General features: G+C 40.8%; 1 protein-coding gene across 3 annotated transcripts in view; it reads right to left on the reverse strand.

Annotated features, from left to right (window-relative positions):
* Positions 1-18,120, reverse strand: part of ZDHHC15 (zDHHC palmitoyltransferase 15) — a 189,200-nt gene that overhangs the window by 85,191 nt on the left and 85,889 nt on the right. The gene's annotated exons all lie outside the window — the stretch shown is intronic.

An 18,120-nucleotide genomic window follows, 5' to 3' on the forward strand; every position in this document is an offset into this window, starting at 1 on the left:
ACAGGGGGGATACAGGTCTGCCTCAAAGGGTAGCATATGGATTTCATTTTCCCTACATTTTTCACCAAATTCTAGGAACTACAGTAATGTTTTACCATAGGGTGCCACAAAACTAATTCTGAATCTTGCCCAGAAGAATCAGGGTCTGAATGCTGCACTGGGCAAGAGAAATTTGGAATATTTGAACAATTGCTAAACCTTACATAGATTTGATTTCTTTTCAAGCTTTTTCCATGCAACTTGCAGAACCTTTAAACAAAATAATTGCCTTCTTCGAAAAGTAGGAGTATGACCCTATTATGAAACACAAAAAAGCCTGGTTCTGCTTCCAGTTATGCTTTTAAGTGGGGAATGAAATTCAGTTAAGCTGCTATGACCATAAGTCTAAAAAATTGATCCTTCAGGAGACCTTTGATATAATTTGCTAAAAACCTTCCTGATTCTTCAATACCAGCTTTCTGGACTTCAGTGGGAAAAACTTCTCCATCCTGAAGATCTTTTCATCTCTCTGTACACATAGTTTTCTCTCTTCTATTGCTTGTTTTCTCCTAAATACTTTCATACTACCAAGAGAACCTGCTGTCTGTCCATACCTTCAGAAGCAGGGAAATCTTCACTTGATTTGGCATCTGGTGAGGACAACCTGGACATCCACATGCTCTGCTACATATTTCAGAGGTACTTAGAATCAGGGATCTCATTATTCCGTTAATTTTACTTATGTTATTGAAAAAATATCTTCATTGTCTCATTTTAAAGTTTTCAAGCAAGTTGTTTAAAAAGCACTTGTTTTTGTCTTAACATCTCACCTTTTAATTTTCTTGCACATCACCCAGTTTCTGTACTGTGAAAACCCCCCAGACAATAACCATGCACCGGGGCTCCTCCCTGCTCTCCCTCCAAACACCTTTCCCAATCCAGACAGAGGCTGCTCCAGTTCTGCTCCATTCTGCACCTCTCAGTATCATTGGCCACTTTCTAGATTTTTCTAGCTCTGTTCCATGCCAGGACAGAGGAAACCAATCTGGTAGAGCCACAAGTGTAGCTGGCACTTACAGAACTATGCTGCTTCCATGATTTGTTCTGATTCCTTCCACCACAATCCTTACCTGCCCTTTGTGGGTTTGATGATCAAAATTAGGTTCTCCCTTTGCAGTTTGAATGGAAGATACAAAATGACATGTTGATATGGGTCAGAATTGATTATCATGAAAATATAGTTGAAAATCTGGGGAAGAGAGGGGGAACCTCAAAATAACAATGTGTGGTTTGCAGACCTTTTCTTATGCTTCTTTCTCTTCTTCAGGTGCAACACCTAAGAAAGTCTCACTGTGGGACTTCAAAAGTGTTCAAGGCCAGGCTGGGGCTTGGAGCTAGTGTAAGATGTACCAAGGTAGGAAGAATAAGATGAGCTTTTAGGTACCTTCCAACCCAAGCCATTCTTCTATTCCGATAAATGTAGTGAGTGTTAAAAGATTATAATCATAATAAAATACACAAATTCATCTACAACTTCAAGTTGAGATCTCCCAGTAAAACAGTGCTTTTAAAAATGGTTATTAACTTATTTATTAAATCTGGGAAGAAATGAGCCAGAGTTCACATTCTTCCTTCCTACTAGAAGGTCACGCTTCATTTTGCAGCTTCATCAGCTGCCATAGAATGGGCTGTGACAGCTTCCATCAGCACTGTCTCTAAGGTCATGGGCTTCTATAGAAGGTAGGAGAAAGGATGAGACCTGGAGCACCTCCTCTCCCACAACAAACCCTGCACCATGCCAAAGCCAAGACAAGCACTTTTCCCTACTGCAAGCAGACACCACTCTCTTCAATTCATGATGCATCAAAAAACTCAACTGAAAAGAGTACCAAACATAGGCCTCTAGAAGGAAAGACTCCTTATACAGCATTTCTCCCCTGTGCCCACCAAAAAAAACCTCAAACAAGTTCAGGAAAGGCATCCTGCTGGACTATTAAAGAGCTTGGAGCCAACAGTCAACACATTAGGTAACCTCATTACGCACTGCCTAGTGCCAAAGGCAAAACAGGTGTGAGGATACCAAAGCAAGAGGAAAGCACAGCCTGTTAAGAGAAATCTGTAGTTTTAAGGGCATTAAAATATTTCCAAATGTTCAGAGAAAAGCCTCACAGTGGAGCAGACATTCACTAATGGAAAATAAAAGAAAAATGGGAACTGCAGGAAAGGTGCATCACCTTTAAGACACAGCTTTGTTTTTCCTCTATTTTGGTTCAGATTAACCCTGAGACTTAAGGGCTTGACTTTCCTTTTGTTCTCCAAAGTGTGGGACAGCAAAGAACAATCGCTACCTTTGCGTCACATTACTGAGTTTATCATTTCATGGGGATAGAATACGATGGCTTTTTTTGAGACTCAGTAAATGAGACCATTCCACAGGAGAGGTCGTATCACACTCACCACCTTGTCCCAACTTCCACTAATCCACCATTCCCAGTTCAGACCTGGAAGTTACTGCTCTCAGAAATAGCTGCTAAGCAGTAGCAAGTTGTGGTGAAGTTAGTGGGACTACATGACTGCAAAGTGAGAATCAAACTTTTTTTTTCTTCAGCCACCACAATAATCAGATCCTGGAATCTGCATCTACTATATAGAAATATCTGGGCAAGAAATTCAAGTCTAGCAGAGTTCCAGAAGTCAGAGTTTTACATCACTTTGAGTCTCTGATGCATTTCCTGAGGCATTTAATGTCACAATTTAGCTGAATTTAGTTTTGTCCATTCCCTCAATCTCCACACTCAAACTACACAATTCCCTTCTCTTCATTACCAGTTACATAAATGCCTTAATGTGGTTCCTATGGAGTAGTGCTCTTATGAGACTGAAGGCCTCAGACTTTGATATTAGTAACCAACTTCATGAAAAAAACAGTAAGTTTCAGAATCATGATGTAAAAATATTCTTCTACTTCAACTCTGTATTCGAAGAACAGCTTATTTTCACCAAAATTTACTTCCACACACCTCCTGCAGATGCTGCAGTACACACTGATGAAATTTTAAGTTCAAAGGATACCTGATGCCCAGAGCTTGCAGGTTGAAGACCACATGGGTTTCATTTATAAACTTAACTTATTTATTTCAGTGAAGCCATAGGATTTGCAGAGGGGATTTAAGGTGGAGAGGATGATGTCTGTATGTGAAGGGAACATTGCACTACTTGAGAGTTAAAATCCCCTGAGAATTATTTACTAGCACTTTAGATACTCTTCACATTCAAAACACGCTAATGAGATTTAATTAGTTTTTAACAACCATATGAAATTGGTTGACAAGGATAGACAGAGAATGGACAAAAGGGAAAAAAAGAGTTTTGACAGCAATTACTTGCAAGCTGTCCTCAAAGTGTGGTTTAGTGGTTTAAATAGAAAACTCAGCCCAGTGGAACCTGGTCCCTGACCTCAGCCATGCCATGGTTGGGTTTCTTGGGATTGTTTGCCAAAATAATTTAGCAACACATTTTGTCCATTCTTTCCTTACCTGTGAAAAATGTCTAAAGTTTCTTATAAACTCTTCAGTGGCCAGTGGGAAAGGCTGTGCTAGCAGGACAGGGGTGTCCTCTGGTGACACAAAATCCCCCAGGGCCAGGGGTTCTTACACAGCCACTCAGGAAAAAAAGTCACCTTGCAGGGAACCCCTCTGAGCTCCAGCCTGTGGATCTCCTCACGGAGCTGCTTCCAGCAGGTACCTCTGCTCTTTAACAGGCCAGCCACAAAATCTCATTTACCATTTAACAAGAACAAAATTTCCTACACTTTTTCTACCCTTCCACTATCAATCTGCTCCAGCACCAACCTCTGTGTCATTATTTCCACAGAGGCATGTAGACTGTTTTATTGAAAAAAATTTTTCCAGAAGTTTTTGTTGAAACACCACTTTGAAGACAATCAATGTAAAACTAAAACTCAAATGCCACATTTGGGGTTTTTTCAGCTGTCACTGTTTTTCTCCTGTCTTTTAAGAACTCATGAACATTCTTTCAATTAAATCTCTGGTCAATCCAAAAATGTAGATTCTCAAGAAGCATCTGAAGCAAATTCTAGGTTTCCAATTATATTAACCTGTACTTGTGTGTTTCAAAACAACTTCTTCAGAAGCTGTAAAATCAGGAAATAAATAGTGAAAAAAAAAATATAAAATCCTTACTGAAGAAAGAAGAATAATATGTTATTGAGCTTTCTAATGTGGATTTAGTGCAGCAATTCAACTTCTCTTATCCTGTGGGACAAAGGTGAAGGAATGGATTAAATGGGAACTTTGAAACGGACCATCAAAAGATGGTAGAGGCAACCACATTGTAGGAATATGACAATGCCCATGGCTGTTGACATGCTGGGAACCTGAACAGTAAATAATGCTCACTAAACCTAAACTGGAGTTAGAGCCATTTAGGAGGAAATTCTCTCAAAACAGAAATTGCAATGGAAATCACAGACGAACAAAATGACTGCAAGTAAATCCTGGCAGTGAGTCCCCCCTTCGCACACACACTTCTCTCATGTTTCTCTTGACTGACTCTTGTGCTGAAATGAGTTCATATGACAAGTCTGATTTTTTCCTCTACAGATCACCACACTTTTCCAGCACAAATATCCCCGAGTATAAATCATATACTTGCTGAAATGCTTAGATTGGCATGTTATCTCATGTAAGAGCAAGGTACCAAGATCTCAGTTGTAGAGACGTGGTATTTTTTTTGTTAGGCAAATTGCAAGGTTTTTTTCTTTATATAATGCTTCTGTAGGATATTCAACATTCTTCCCTCCTCTGATAAAAGATACAGACTGATAACTCAGTATGTCTGTGCTGTTCTTCACTCATGTATTTCAAATGCAGATAATTATCACCAAAATTTAATAATGAAAATCCTGATAAAAAGATCTTTCTTCTCATTCCAACAGTAAAACATGGAACAAAATTTGTGAGTCTGAACACTCAGTTCAATATGTTTTCCAAATAATTTACATCCCATTATAAAATAATTAGACTGGCTCAGACTACAAAATGACCTTAAGGAAAGTTCAGGAATTTTGGGTCCTAGGATGTGTACCAGACTCCCACGCTTGCTCAAAACAAGTCTTAACATCAACAGTTCAGCAAACATTGAAACGAAAAATTTCTGTGTTTAGTCCTATTCACTCCAATCTCAGCACTTATTTTCTTCAAGACAGTCCTTTCAACATCCCCTTGCCTTCCTTCCCCCAGTCACATCTCCCAGGCTTTCCATCTCCCAACCCTTTTCTGTTTGTCCACAGAACAGGCAGCCACTGGGAGTCAGCTCATTGGCAGGATGATGCCTCAGAATGGGCAACATTTGATTTCTCTATATATGCGTCTCTTCAAAAAAGCACCAGTTTCCTCATCTTTCCTTTATTCAACTCCTCTTTTCCACAAAACTTGCAGAAATGTAACTCCCTGGAGATGCCAAGCTGAAAAAGAATACATGATATCATTCTGTCTGGAGACAGGGGTGGAGGCAGATGGGTAACAGCCTTCAGACACATCCCTGCAAAAAGGATGAGTGTTCCATGAGTAGAATGAGAAGAAAGAAGGCTGGATTTCATCACAAAACATTCATCTTAGGCATGTAAGGAATTACCCAGCAGTTGTAGCTTAATTAACTAAATTGCCCATAGAAGGTTGGAATGGCATCACTGGGGCTTTCAAGAACAGGTGAGTTGAAAGTGCTGGAAGGAAACCAGGTGTAGGTTGGTTGTACTCACTTGGTGGGTAAAACACCGTAAGAAGCCACCCATCCTTATGTGCTGGGCCTCAGCTCAGAGCAGAACAGGACAGACACAGGCAGGGTACAAACCAGCACCAGGCACAGCACCAAAAGAGACAGGGATCTCTTGGGGCAGTGCAGAGGAGCCCACGGAGATGCCCCATGGGCTGGAGCCCCTCTGCTCTGGGGCCAGGCTGGGGGTGAACACCTGGGGCTGTTCAACCTGAACAGTCTGGGGACAACTTCTTGTGATCTTTCAGGACTTAAAGGTGGTCTACAAGAAACATGGGGACTGAGCTCTGACACCAAATTAAAAATTTAAGCTCCTAAATCTGTGAGGAAGAAAATAATCCATTATAATTAGCTTGTGAAAATCAACTTGATTCATGTCTGGCAGTCTTTATTCAGAACTGCCCACTTTGTTCATCACTGTCCTCCCTCACTCCAAGTGACTATTTAACCAGGAGTTTCTTTTGTTACTTTACCAGTACTAGGCTTTTTCCTCCCCATTTGTGTGAAATTATTAAATGAATCAGTTTCCCTTTAAGGGCTGGATGGCCCTGCCAGCTTAGCCAACATGAAGTATTTCCAAAGAAGTTTCTTGCTCATCGCAGTAAGGAACAGAATATTTTAAAACCCCAAACTTCAAAATCCCAGATGGTCTTGAAGCCCTTTTAAAATAAACTGTGTGAGTTTACAGTCAAATCTGCCCAAGAAAATCTTCTAATGGAGACTGAAAACTATAAATGCTCTCAAGTTTATTAAAAAATGATTTGACACCAGCACAGACTATTTCAATTTTTTTCCTCACATTGCAGAACTAGACACACTTTTCAAAATATTTGCTTTCAACAATGTGACAGCAGCCCCTCAAGAAGTGTTATGTATGAGCCAGTATTTGAATTTTTTTTTGTTATATTTCATATTATATTGTCTGTTGAATAAGATGTTTTAAAAACATTAATGTAATATAGAATTTCAGACTCTTAATCATTTTGACAGGTTTTCTGAAACTCTTCAGAGCAACATTTGAGTAACGACCCTGTGCAATACACGGCACTGAAACGGGCAGGACTGGGGGAAGGGGAGAAGAGGGCTGGAAAGGTCTCTGCTCTAAAACACATGCATTCATTAGAAGAGAAAAATGCCTAGAAATTTGGCACTAGGAAGAGTGTTTAAATGAAGTCTGCCTGAGGGGATAGCCCTGACTTGCACTCTTACCAACGGGATGGATATCATGTGAACGTTAACAAGAATTACGTACCAGGTTAAAAATCTCCCCGTAAGAAACCACAGCGCCGTGCCACGCTCTGCACCACTGCACAGACAATGCCTTCTGCAGGGAAATGACTCCAGACCCAAACACAGGCTGCAACAAACTCATCCAGACCAAAATGGCAACAAGCTAAAACCAAAATTCACTGTACTCTGTACTTGTGGGATGTTCGCTAAGGGTGAATTTGGATCCAAGCTTATTAACAAATAGGGTTTAAGGTCAGCTTATTTTGAATGCTGATTATTTTACACCTTAACTCCAGTTTTTCAGTGTGTCTTCATCCCAATTTTTTAACTTTTAGACGTGCATTCAAGTCTTGCATTGCAGCTCTCTGGAGGGACTATTTAAATGCCAAAGTCCCTGTGCCAGTCTATATGCTCCCATCTGAAAAATCAAATCCACAGCTGAAATACAGCAATGGACTCAACATGTACATGGTTTTCCAAACCACAATTATTCAAGAAATACTTGGGGACCAAAACAAAGCAACCTTCATTCACACTACAGAAAAATCCTGTATTGGCCTCGAGCTTTTGGTATTCATTTTCCCCCATAACTAATTTCAAATATCTATAAATAATACATATAGTCTTTCATACAAGGATCTATTATAGCTCAAACACCACAATAGGGGACATACATGGAGCCGTCAAATGGAAAGGATTTATAGTTTTTTGCTCTATATCCTTCCCCTTTTGGACAAAGTTTGAATGAAAAGGACCTCATGCTTTGCTTTTCAAAACATTACAATTCACAAAATAAATGAAAAGTTTAACATGCATTTTTAGTGTATGTTGCAATCCAACGTCACATTCAGGAGAAGACAATTCCCTAAGAAACTACAAGTTAACCAACCACCTTCATCCATTTTTTACTTATGATGGATATTAATATTCTGTATGAGCTGCTTCCCCAAGCAAACCCTGCTCCGATTCAGCATCTGGAGGCTGATGAAATTTCACTTTTGCCCATTTTCACAGCTGCAGCAGAGCAGCCAGGGAAGGTCGAGCGATTAACCTGAGGTTGCCGAGTGAGTCAGTGCAGCAGGATTACAATCATTAGCACTCCTGGCTGCCAGGCTCAGCCCTGCTTCTTCTACCACCACGTGCACAGCCCTCACCAGCTTTGGCACACAAAAATCATGGACTAGTCAATGCCAGCACTGAGAGAAAGGGCAATTTTCCCTGGACACAGCGGTGTCAGTCCACTCAGCCTTGATCTATGAACACCCTCCAGCCCCCAGCACAGCTCTGCCAACACATCTCACTGCTGGCCTGTCAAAGCCCAGGGTTTGTGCCCTGGGCCCCTGTTGAACAGGGACTGCCTGCTGAGCCAGATGGAGAGGTGGCTGTGGAACCAGACAATTAATTGGAAAATTCAACACCAACTTGCACCTGCAGCTAGCAGTTCACTGACACTGCAGGAAGCAAAGGGAGTATAAGCAAGCCAAGCCAGAAATGGATGGTGTACTCACCTCCTGGCAGCACCTGACTGCAAATACTCACCTGTAGTGCAGCTAGAATGACAAGCTCAACTTCACAGAAAGGTTGCTTCCATGGCAAAGGTGACAGCAGCTCCACAACAAGATTTGGGCAATCTTACTTTGTCAAATAAAGGTTTAGGCCATACACACAGCACTGGCTGCCCCTTGCCCTGCACCACACGGCTTTAATCAGGTTGGTGCTATCATCCTGCACACAGCAGGGCAGAGGCTTTGCCCACTGAGCCACCAGCAGTGCATCCACAGCTCCTGGTGACCATCACCTGCAGGCTGGAGTTTGCTTAGCTGAGTGTCTGTGGGATTACAGGCAAGGGCTCGTAGTATCTGAACCCAAAATCTCATTAAAAAATTTTCTCATAACCCAGTTTTGTGCATCCAAGAACCTGGAGAGCCTTAGAACTGTCATCTTTTGTCAGATTTGTGAGCACTTTTCTGAAACAAAACTCCAAAGCCTCTGTGGGTCTCCTACTGATGATTTGTAATATTAATCAATCACATCTAATACACCTGATTTCTTGCACAAAAACCTAGAATCAGTTTCACTGCATCAATTCACTACCAAAATCCTGCAGCAGGTGTCACAAGGTGATGGCATTTGTCATGTCACAGCACTTTGTAGGAGGCAGATTTAACAGCCAACTTACTCTGCTCTTCAGCCAATGGCACAGGATAGAGGTGGAAGATTTGAGAACCACTAACAGATGGGAAATATATCTAACTCTAGAAAGGATAACATTTATCTTATACCAGGACTTAATTTATTTCAGGCTTTCCTCAGGATGTTACAGCTCAGTACAACACAGAGAGAGTGACTCTCAACAACATGCTGAGATGTGACTACATGAATCCTAAGCCCTGTCTGTGTTTTTAAGTACCACCCTGGGAATCCTGGACATCAGCAGCAAAGGGGAAGAGTCAGGTGCAGGCCAAGATAGCCAGAGCCACTGATGCTATCCCAAGATCACTGCCTCTCTTCACTCTCACATTTACAGTCTCTTGAAGATGGGACCTTTCCAGAGAGATCTTCTTTCCTCCTGCTGCTCCAAGGAGTATTTCCAGAAAGTCCAGAACTCAAATGAACCCCAAGACAGCCAAGCATGCACCAAGACAAGGGAGAATAGCTGTACTAGTTTATCACATTTCATAGTAGGATTCCTCAATAAAACTATTGAATAAACCAAATAAGGCCTTTTATTTGAATACAAGTCTCTCAATCATTAAAAGAATAATAGAACAACAAAAAGAAAACGAGCACATTGCATAGGCCATTATTTACAAGCCATATGTCCCCATTTCAGTTCTGGTTTTTTAAGCCAGATAAATCTGCTACCAGCTGGCAAGTACTTTGAATTCCTTGGGTCCCAAGCATTCAGTAGTCCCTAGATTTCTTAAAATTCCATCTGCACACAGAGGAGCATGATCACTTCTATAAACTCTGTGTTCTTCCCTCAGCCATCCCCTTTGGAAGGTTCTGCATGGGGAAGAGAACTAAGCACAGTCTAACCAGCAGAATACTACAGCCAAGCAGAAATATCCAACTCTTCACCAGCTCCAGACCAAACAAACCAGGAAGGGACCTCACTCCCAGATAACAGAGCCCACACAACAAAGCCCTTAGTTGTTAATTAATATATAGATTAGATAGATTCTAAATTAAGTGCTTAGATGGCAGTGAAAGGCAGGTGTGCATTTGTAATAACAGGTTTTTACAGAGGAAAACCTAACAGTTTTTCTCTAAGTTGCACAAGGAGTGGACATTTCACTGGCTCCCAGGTGCCAGCAATGACCCAACCCCAGCCCAGCCAGTCTCTCATCTGAGGGAATGTGGGGCTGAGCCCACCAGGGACATTAGGGACATGGGGCAGGGACAAACACCTTGCAGCCCCTGCTGGGACCAATCTGGACACATGGAAGGAGGCAGGGATGCCTGGGTTCTTTGTGGCCCAAGAAATGCCACCTGTGATACCTTATCCCATCTGGGTTGCCAGAAGTGATGCCTTGAGAAGGCTGACCTAGAACAGAGGCTGGATGGAATTAAAGAACCAAGCAGGGATTTATTCAAAGGATCTCAATGGATCCACCTTGGGCAGCACAAGAGCCCAGCCAGGGCTACACCCAAGATGAACCAAAACAGTCCCAAATTGCATGAGCGGTCACAGGGTCACCCATTTTTATAAGTTTTGCTCCATTTGCATATTGGAGTTCATTGTCCAGTTACAGCTTTAGGCTATGAAGTCCCATCCTTATTTTTCTCTCTTCAGCCCATGTTGTTTGTACTCTTGGACCTGAGGTTTGGGTGGTTGTCCTTGGTCCCAAGCTAGGAACTGTTTTGTCTCCCTACTCTGTGAAGAGAGCTTACTATCCCTTAATATGAAGCTCAGAACTACACACTAAAGCAGCACAGAATCTGAAAAATAGAAAACCTAAAACCTGAGGCAACATTTGCAGCTGTGAAATTCACTGAGTGGTTGAAGGAAACAGGTGGCAAACAGGAGCAAATGGTTAAAATGTTCCCCTCACGGCAACACATGTGAAATCCTTTATTCCAATGGGCTGCAAAAAACCTAACACTGTCAGTGCACATAAAATGGGTTGAAGAATTTTTCTTCACAAGGAAGTAAATCTGATTTTTATCTAAGCTGGCAGTAAACAGTGTCAAATATTTAACTGTTTCTGTGGCAACTTACCCACTGCTTTTCAAGTTTTAATTATTTTTTTAATGATGCCAACAAGATGCCAGAATGCTGCACAGTACAGATCACAAGGATGTGAACAAAGGTTAAGGGGGTCCATGGCAAACACCAAATGAAGAAAGTAAATGTTGATTGTGAAGAGCAAACAGTGGTACCAGATAGAGGAACTCAGCTTCACCAACACTGGATTTATTGTGCATGGTTTAGTCAAATGATTTATATGGATTACACCACATTTTCCCTTTTTGTAGCTTGCCTTGGTAATCAAAAAGTCTTTTTGTAATTTACATTAATAGCTTTGCAACATTGTGGAAAATATTAAAAAAGACCTTTATATTTTTGGCACCTCCTACTTCAGAGGACTGCACACAATCAAAGCTCTTTTGAACTGTTCCAAAGGGTTTGGCAAGAATTTGAGGTACACCCAAAATGTCATGAAAGACCCTGTACAGAATCCTCAGGAAAGCTGGTCAGTGAATGTCCAGGTCAACAGTTTTCTTAGGCCTGAGTCCGCAGCACATCCCTGCCAGCAAGAAAAAACATTACACATCCAAGGCACTTCCATTATCTTAAATCACTGGGTTTGAATAATAATAATAAGACATGTTATGGAAGTGTTATTTCCACAGTCAGTGTATCCCAAGTTGGGGAATACTTTCAGGCCATAAAAGGATGTCACCACAGAAGATTTCTGAATTAAATCAATTAAGAACTAGCACATGTTGCTGCCTCAATAACACAAGAAAACAAAGCACACCCAAGTGTAGTGCAGTGACCCAAGGATGGAACTCAAAAGCCTGAGTTTTTGATTGTATCCACTATTCTGGACAACCATACCCTTATATTCTTATATTTTCTTATCCATAAAAAGATCCTATCTCAGAACAGGGTGGAGAGAGTGAAGGGATAAAATGGAAGTTTTATAAACACAAATATGTTAATTGTTGTTGAATTTGTGTTGATGCACCGTGCAGTGCTGGTAGTGATCTGTCACTCACAGCTCAGCCTAGTGAAAACTGTCATAAAACTGCCATCAAGAGTGTGATGCTGGAAAGAAAACAAGAAGAGTTTTGGTGCATCTTACCTGTCAGTTCATGAAGTATTACTTAATTACTGTTCCTCCAAAGAATAGCATAAAATGCTGGATGAAATGCATGGTAAGAAAGAACTGGAAGCCTGTGAAGCTATATTCATGGCCCCAAATTCCAGCTAAAGACAATTTTTTTCCAAAACTTCCCATCAGGATTATGTGTTTCTATCACTTCTGTAAATGTAATTATCTTTCTTTTCTTCCACCTCTTCCCTGCTGCCTTTGTGAGCTTCAGGAAAATGTGAATCAGGACAGGATTGGTGCCAGTGCTGGGCACTAAGCAGAGACACTAAAAGGCATCTGCCCATACACTGCACATTTGGAACTGTTTAACAAATTGCAAAGATATTTTAAAAAGGAGTAAACTCTATTAGTACAAGAGAATGCAAATATAACAACTAACGTAAAATGCACCGAGAAATACCCAATAAAATTCTGGTTTCCAGAAGAACCGGTGATTTCCCACGTGATTCCCAAACCAGTGAGGAGGCTTTGGAACACCAGTTCAGTTTCCTAAAGAAGATGAACTAAGAAGAGTCACAAAGAAATCCCTTTCTGCTTTCCAAGCTGTCAGTCTCCACATGGGGAGAAGAACAACATCTGACCTCAGAGCTCCTGCTCCTCTGCACTCAGCCAGGGCTGTCCACGCCACAGGAGGATGAGGTAGAGCTTGCAGCAAATATTTGCTATCACTAAGGTACCAGGCCTACACACAACCAATGCCTACATTTTCTGGTTTAAGAACATAAAATGAGAGCTTTCATTATTAAGCTAGAGCCAAACCTTGTTCCAAAGATATGCAAGGTCTATAGAAGCTTCTCTCAGGGCCAGGATTCAGTAACTCTAGGAGAAAGCTAGGGACGGCTAGAATTTCACCATATACATATTTCATTTTACACACAGTGAATCATCCTAGAAAAACGCTTTCCAAACACTTTGAGACAAGCTGGATATGTGGTATTTGGATACAGCAGTATTTGAACATCATGGAATAGGAGAAACAAAATGGATTTTTACAGATTGACCCAGAAGAAAAGTTTTAAAAAAACCAAACCCTTCATATCTTAGAGAGGGATCTCTTTCCCTTGCATTGAATATTAAGCAGGAATAATCAGGAAAGAGAATAAACCTAAATGTTTAAAAATCAAGCCACAGACAGCAGTTCCCCTCCAGCAGGGTGACAGTGATCAGATCTGTAATTCCAGGCAGCAGATAAAAGCTGTGATGAATTAGGCACTGAATTTTCCCTGGTTCTCACTGTTCTGCATCACAGGATTCCAGGAGTTAGTTAAAATCTGACTACATAAGAACAGGATCGACTTCCAAATTTTTGCAGCTTTTAAGACACCAGTTACTGCTAACATCTGGATCAGCCCAGCTTCAGAACCCACCCAAGCCTGAGCTAATTCCATGTTTAATCATGTTGATTCCAGCTTTAACAGTGACAATATGTAAACCTTGTCCACATGCTGAACAAGAAAGGGAGGCAGGAATTTATCTCTTAAAATAAAATAGCAGTGATTAATAAATCATATGTTTATATCTCTTTGGAGGAATACTTCTAATACAAAACAATTCCAGCCAGAGCATTCCATGCCAAATCAAATACTCATATGAAAAGACAATTTCTGCCAGTTTCTATGTCCAAAAAAACTTTAGAAATGGTAAAAATGAAAGCATTTGCCCTCTTTTCATGAAAACCCAGAGTGCTGGGCACCAAGAAACAATGTTCCCACCAACCTCCAGGAAGTGAGGTGAATAATAACTCCAGAGTTATGAGAAGTAATTTGATGCATTCCACCATGTGAAAAAAGCAAAAAACCCCAACACAACCCAAAAAAGTGGCAACCCCTCTTGATGCTGTAAAAACTTCCCTACAAAGATATGTGCATTATGCAAAAATCTAGATTCTTTTCCCCCTGTATTGACCAGCTAAGGAGAAGATGCTTTCCCCTCCCAGAGAATTTGGAAAAGCTGTCAGAGCCACAATAAAAATAAAGCATAAGATGTTTGCTTATTTATTTTTTAAAACTAAGTATTGTTTTCCCTTACTCTATAGGAAGCTGATAAAGATGACCAAGTTAAAAAGTTTGGGCAAGAAGAGGAGCAAGCAGTTGCACAAATCCTTTAGTCAAAGTACCAAACAGAGCTAGTGGAAATTGTATCTTTCTTCCCAAGAAAACACACAAGTATTTTCCAGAAATACTAGAAAAACTTTGAGTCAATTTGAAATTTAAACAAAGCAAACCAAACAGCCAACAACCATTTAAAAAAGCCCAACTAAACAAACCCACAAAGGCTTGCAGAAACAAAAACAAGCAATGGTGAAAATAAAATGGGCCATAACTGACAACCAGTTTTTTTAGTTCTATCTGCATTTATTATCAACCTTAGAAACTGCCAGCCCATATGATTTCTAACATAAATACAGATAATATTGATAAGGACAGCCTTAACAAAGAATATGAAACGTTTAGAGGATTTTCAATGAGGAAGTCAGATCCAGCCCCATATGCCAGTGAAGTAAAGGGCTCTGGAAATACATATTATGTTGTTTAGAGTATCTCCATGTCAGGTATATAATTTATCTGAAATCTTATTTTACAACTTAAAGTTTCATAGTCCCCTGGTTAAGTCCTTGTGTTCATGCTTTATTTTACAACAGCAGCACCAGTATATAACATCTGGGGAACTATTCCCAAATAACTCCTCTGACTTTGGGGAACTGGAAAGAGATGCAAATCCTATTTTTTTCTTTTTTTTTTTTTAAACCAATGCATGTAATTCTACTGAAAAAGCATCTCCAATATTGGTCCTCAGACAACCTTCACCAGTCATGGGGAATCTGAGCTATTTCAAATTTGCCTCTGCTCTCCAAGGATGAAGCTATCTGATAACACTGCCCCAGCTCCAGGCCATTCTTTACCTGTTGGTTTGCCCCTGCTTCTCAGTGTTTGTCTCTCCCTTTTTTCCTCCACTATGGCAACTTTGAGTTTATAAACTCCATTTTTATATCAAAAGCAGATATCACACTCAAAAACTAAAGCCCAGACTGAGCACCCAAATAGTGAATATTAAGTTCCTGACAAAATTATCTCATTGAGACAAACCTGGACTTTTTAAGCCAAACAACTTCAAATAGAGAACCTAGCAAAATATTCAACTGAGAAACATCAGAAGTCTCATCATTAAAAAAAGTTTTAAAATATTCTGTTGCCTGACTAATTTCAAATCCTCTAGAAGAAAAAACCCACCATGCCATAAGTTCCACTGCATGAAACACGAGCCATATTGAGTCAGTCCTGGCAAAATCTGCAGGAAATGCCAAGAATAAGTTTTGATGGAAATGTTGTTTAACAGAATTACTGAGAACTCTCTAATGGTACAGAGCAAGGAGGCCAAACAGAGGTAAGAAAATGCTATTGTCTCCTCTCCATTGTAAGGCTTCAGAATCTGCTGCAGCAGCAGAGTCAGCGTCTGTGCTGAAATCTTCACTTCAGAATTCCTCTGAGGGGGAAAAAGCCACCTGGAAATGATACCTGTGAGGAGGAGACCTCTCCTTTGCAGGTGTAGGTGCCACATCTCTTCCAGGTGTGTTCCTGCTCTCTTGGCTGCCCAGGGCAGCCTGAGGTGCAGCCAGGTGGGCGTTTTTTCAACATCTGTGCAGACAGAACAATTCTGATCCTTCCAATGGAGCAGGAAACTTTTTTGTCCACTCTCCCCAGCTGTACACAATGTACAGGCACTGTCCAGAGAAGGGACACATGTCAGATTGCACATCAGAACAGCTCCAAGGTCCACCCAGCCTATCTCGAGTAATTCTGTTAATTGGAATATGTATACTACACTTCCTTTCCAGCCTCGACATATTTTCCATTCCAAGTTGCTAATCCTCAAGGGGCTTCTCCTTGATGAGCTTGCTCTGTCTGTTCTGAAGCCTCTCAAGTTTGGAGCATCCACAGTGTCCTTTAGCAGGTTCTACAGGTCTGCTCCTCATCCCATGAAGACCTTCCCTTGCTCCCATTTTGAGTGAGCCCCAACAGCTTCACAAGATAGCCCTTTAGTTCTTGTATCAAGAGAAGTAATAAACACCTGACCCACTCTGTGCCATTGAGACTGTGCAAATATCCACCATTTTATTTGTTTCCTTCCTGACTGAAGGCCTTACTCATTTCTAATACTGAATTGACTCCACCTATAATTTTTTTTTTTTCACCTGTTGTGTCCTTCCTCATTACAAATTCACTTTTATGTCCTTTTAGAGATACAGGTAGCACACAAGAAGCAAGTCAGATTTTCTAATCCAGTACTACCAATACGCAATTTCCTTTCTTCCTCCTGCTGTTGCCAGGGTCTAAGGTGATCTTCCCTTGGAACTGTTGTCATCACCCCCAAGATCTTGCCTCACATTTTATATGTGAAAGCACTATTGTCATTTCCCCACATAAAACAACATTTTTTAGAAGCTGAATTACATCAGCCATTTCATTGCTAAGTCAGTCTCAAAGTCTTTCTGAAATTTGTCCTAACCTATGTCATTTCTCTAGTAACACACAATCCTAAACAGTGTGATACAGGCTTGAACTTTTAAGGACAGGGTTCAGCTGGGGTGATTGAGTATATTTTTAGAAAGATATTATAATGAATTATTCCAGAGAGAGAATACATTACAGGAGGCTATTCAATACCACTCGCTACTAGAAAAATACATCACAATACAAATTTCCAAGAGTTCTCCAAGGTTCATTGCTGTATTTCAAAAGCAAGTTGCTGCAACTCCCTTTCCCACTGAGCACACAGGGCTTTTTTCTGTAGAACAGTTTAAACAATTGTACAGGAAACTGAAGCAGAAAGTTTTGTGTCCCTCTAGCCTACACTCCCTAAGACAGACAAATGAGCCTTGTAACTAAACCCAAACTGAGCTGCTCTGTGGGGCTGGAATGTCTCTCCCATAAGAGCTCAGAGACAGAACCAGAGCATCCCTCATTCCACCTTTACACAACACAGGGAATTGTCAGCTTTTCTGCAAAGCAGAACAGCTTCAATAGGTGAGGAACTGCTCCCCTGCTTTTCCCACGTTCCACGTATAAGAGAGAAGAACAGATGCTTTTCCTGGTTTACTCACAAGGAAGACACCAGGGTCACCAAAGCAGGTTATCCATGGTTAATTCTTAAATGTTCTCTCAGCACATCTATAGGTCAAAACCAGAATCTCACCCCACTTTTCTTCTCAAGTTGCAAAAAAGGAATTTAGGCTTCTGTTGAAAATATTTGAATGTATCTGAATTTTACACAGCTCCTCAGTTTCACAGTACAGAATTTACAGCATGGAATACTTGGTTCAGAGAGACTTGTCTGTGCTGAAAGTTTACAGGTGTTCATGGAAAGATCAAACAAGAAAATGAAAGACATTCAGAGGGGTTTAAGGCACAATCAGTCTGCAGCAGTTCTTGAATTCAGGATTCCTGGGAGAAAAACATCCCTAAAATAATATTGTAATATTTTGCCCTAGGCTTATTACTAGGTAAAATGAGGTCCTATTCTGTAAGGCCTCACACCTTATCTAGAGTAATTAATTCCTGTGTCAGCAGCAAGGCAGACAAATAATATATATAAATAAATAATTCTGTGCCATTTCCATTCCCAAGCAGACAATGCAGCCTGGAAGAATATTTGGGGTTCAAGTCCTGCAGCTGATTGGTTGGACCAGCCTCCTCTCAGGCTGCACAGTTATCTGCTGCTGATTACACAAAGGGCCTGGAATGTCTAGGTTGCCCTCCCAGCCTATCCCAACAGCTCT

The sequence above is a fragment of the Lonchura striata genome, chromosome 4A (assembly GCF_050655825.1).
Source record: "Lonchura striata isolate lonStrDom1 chromosome 4A, ASM5065582v1, whole genome shotgun sequence".
NCBI lineage: Eukaryota > Metazoa > Chordata > Aves > Passeriformes > Estrildidae > Lonchura > Lonchura striata.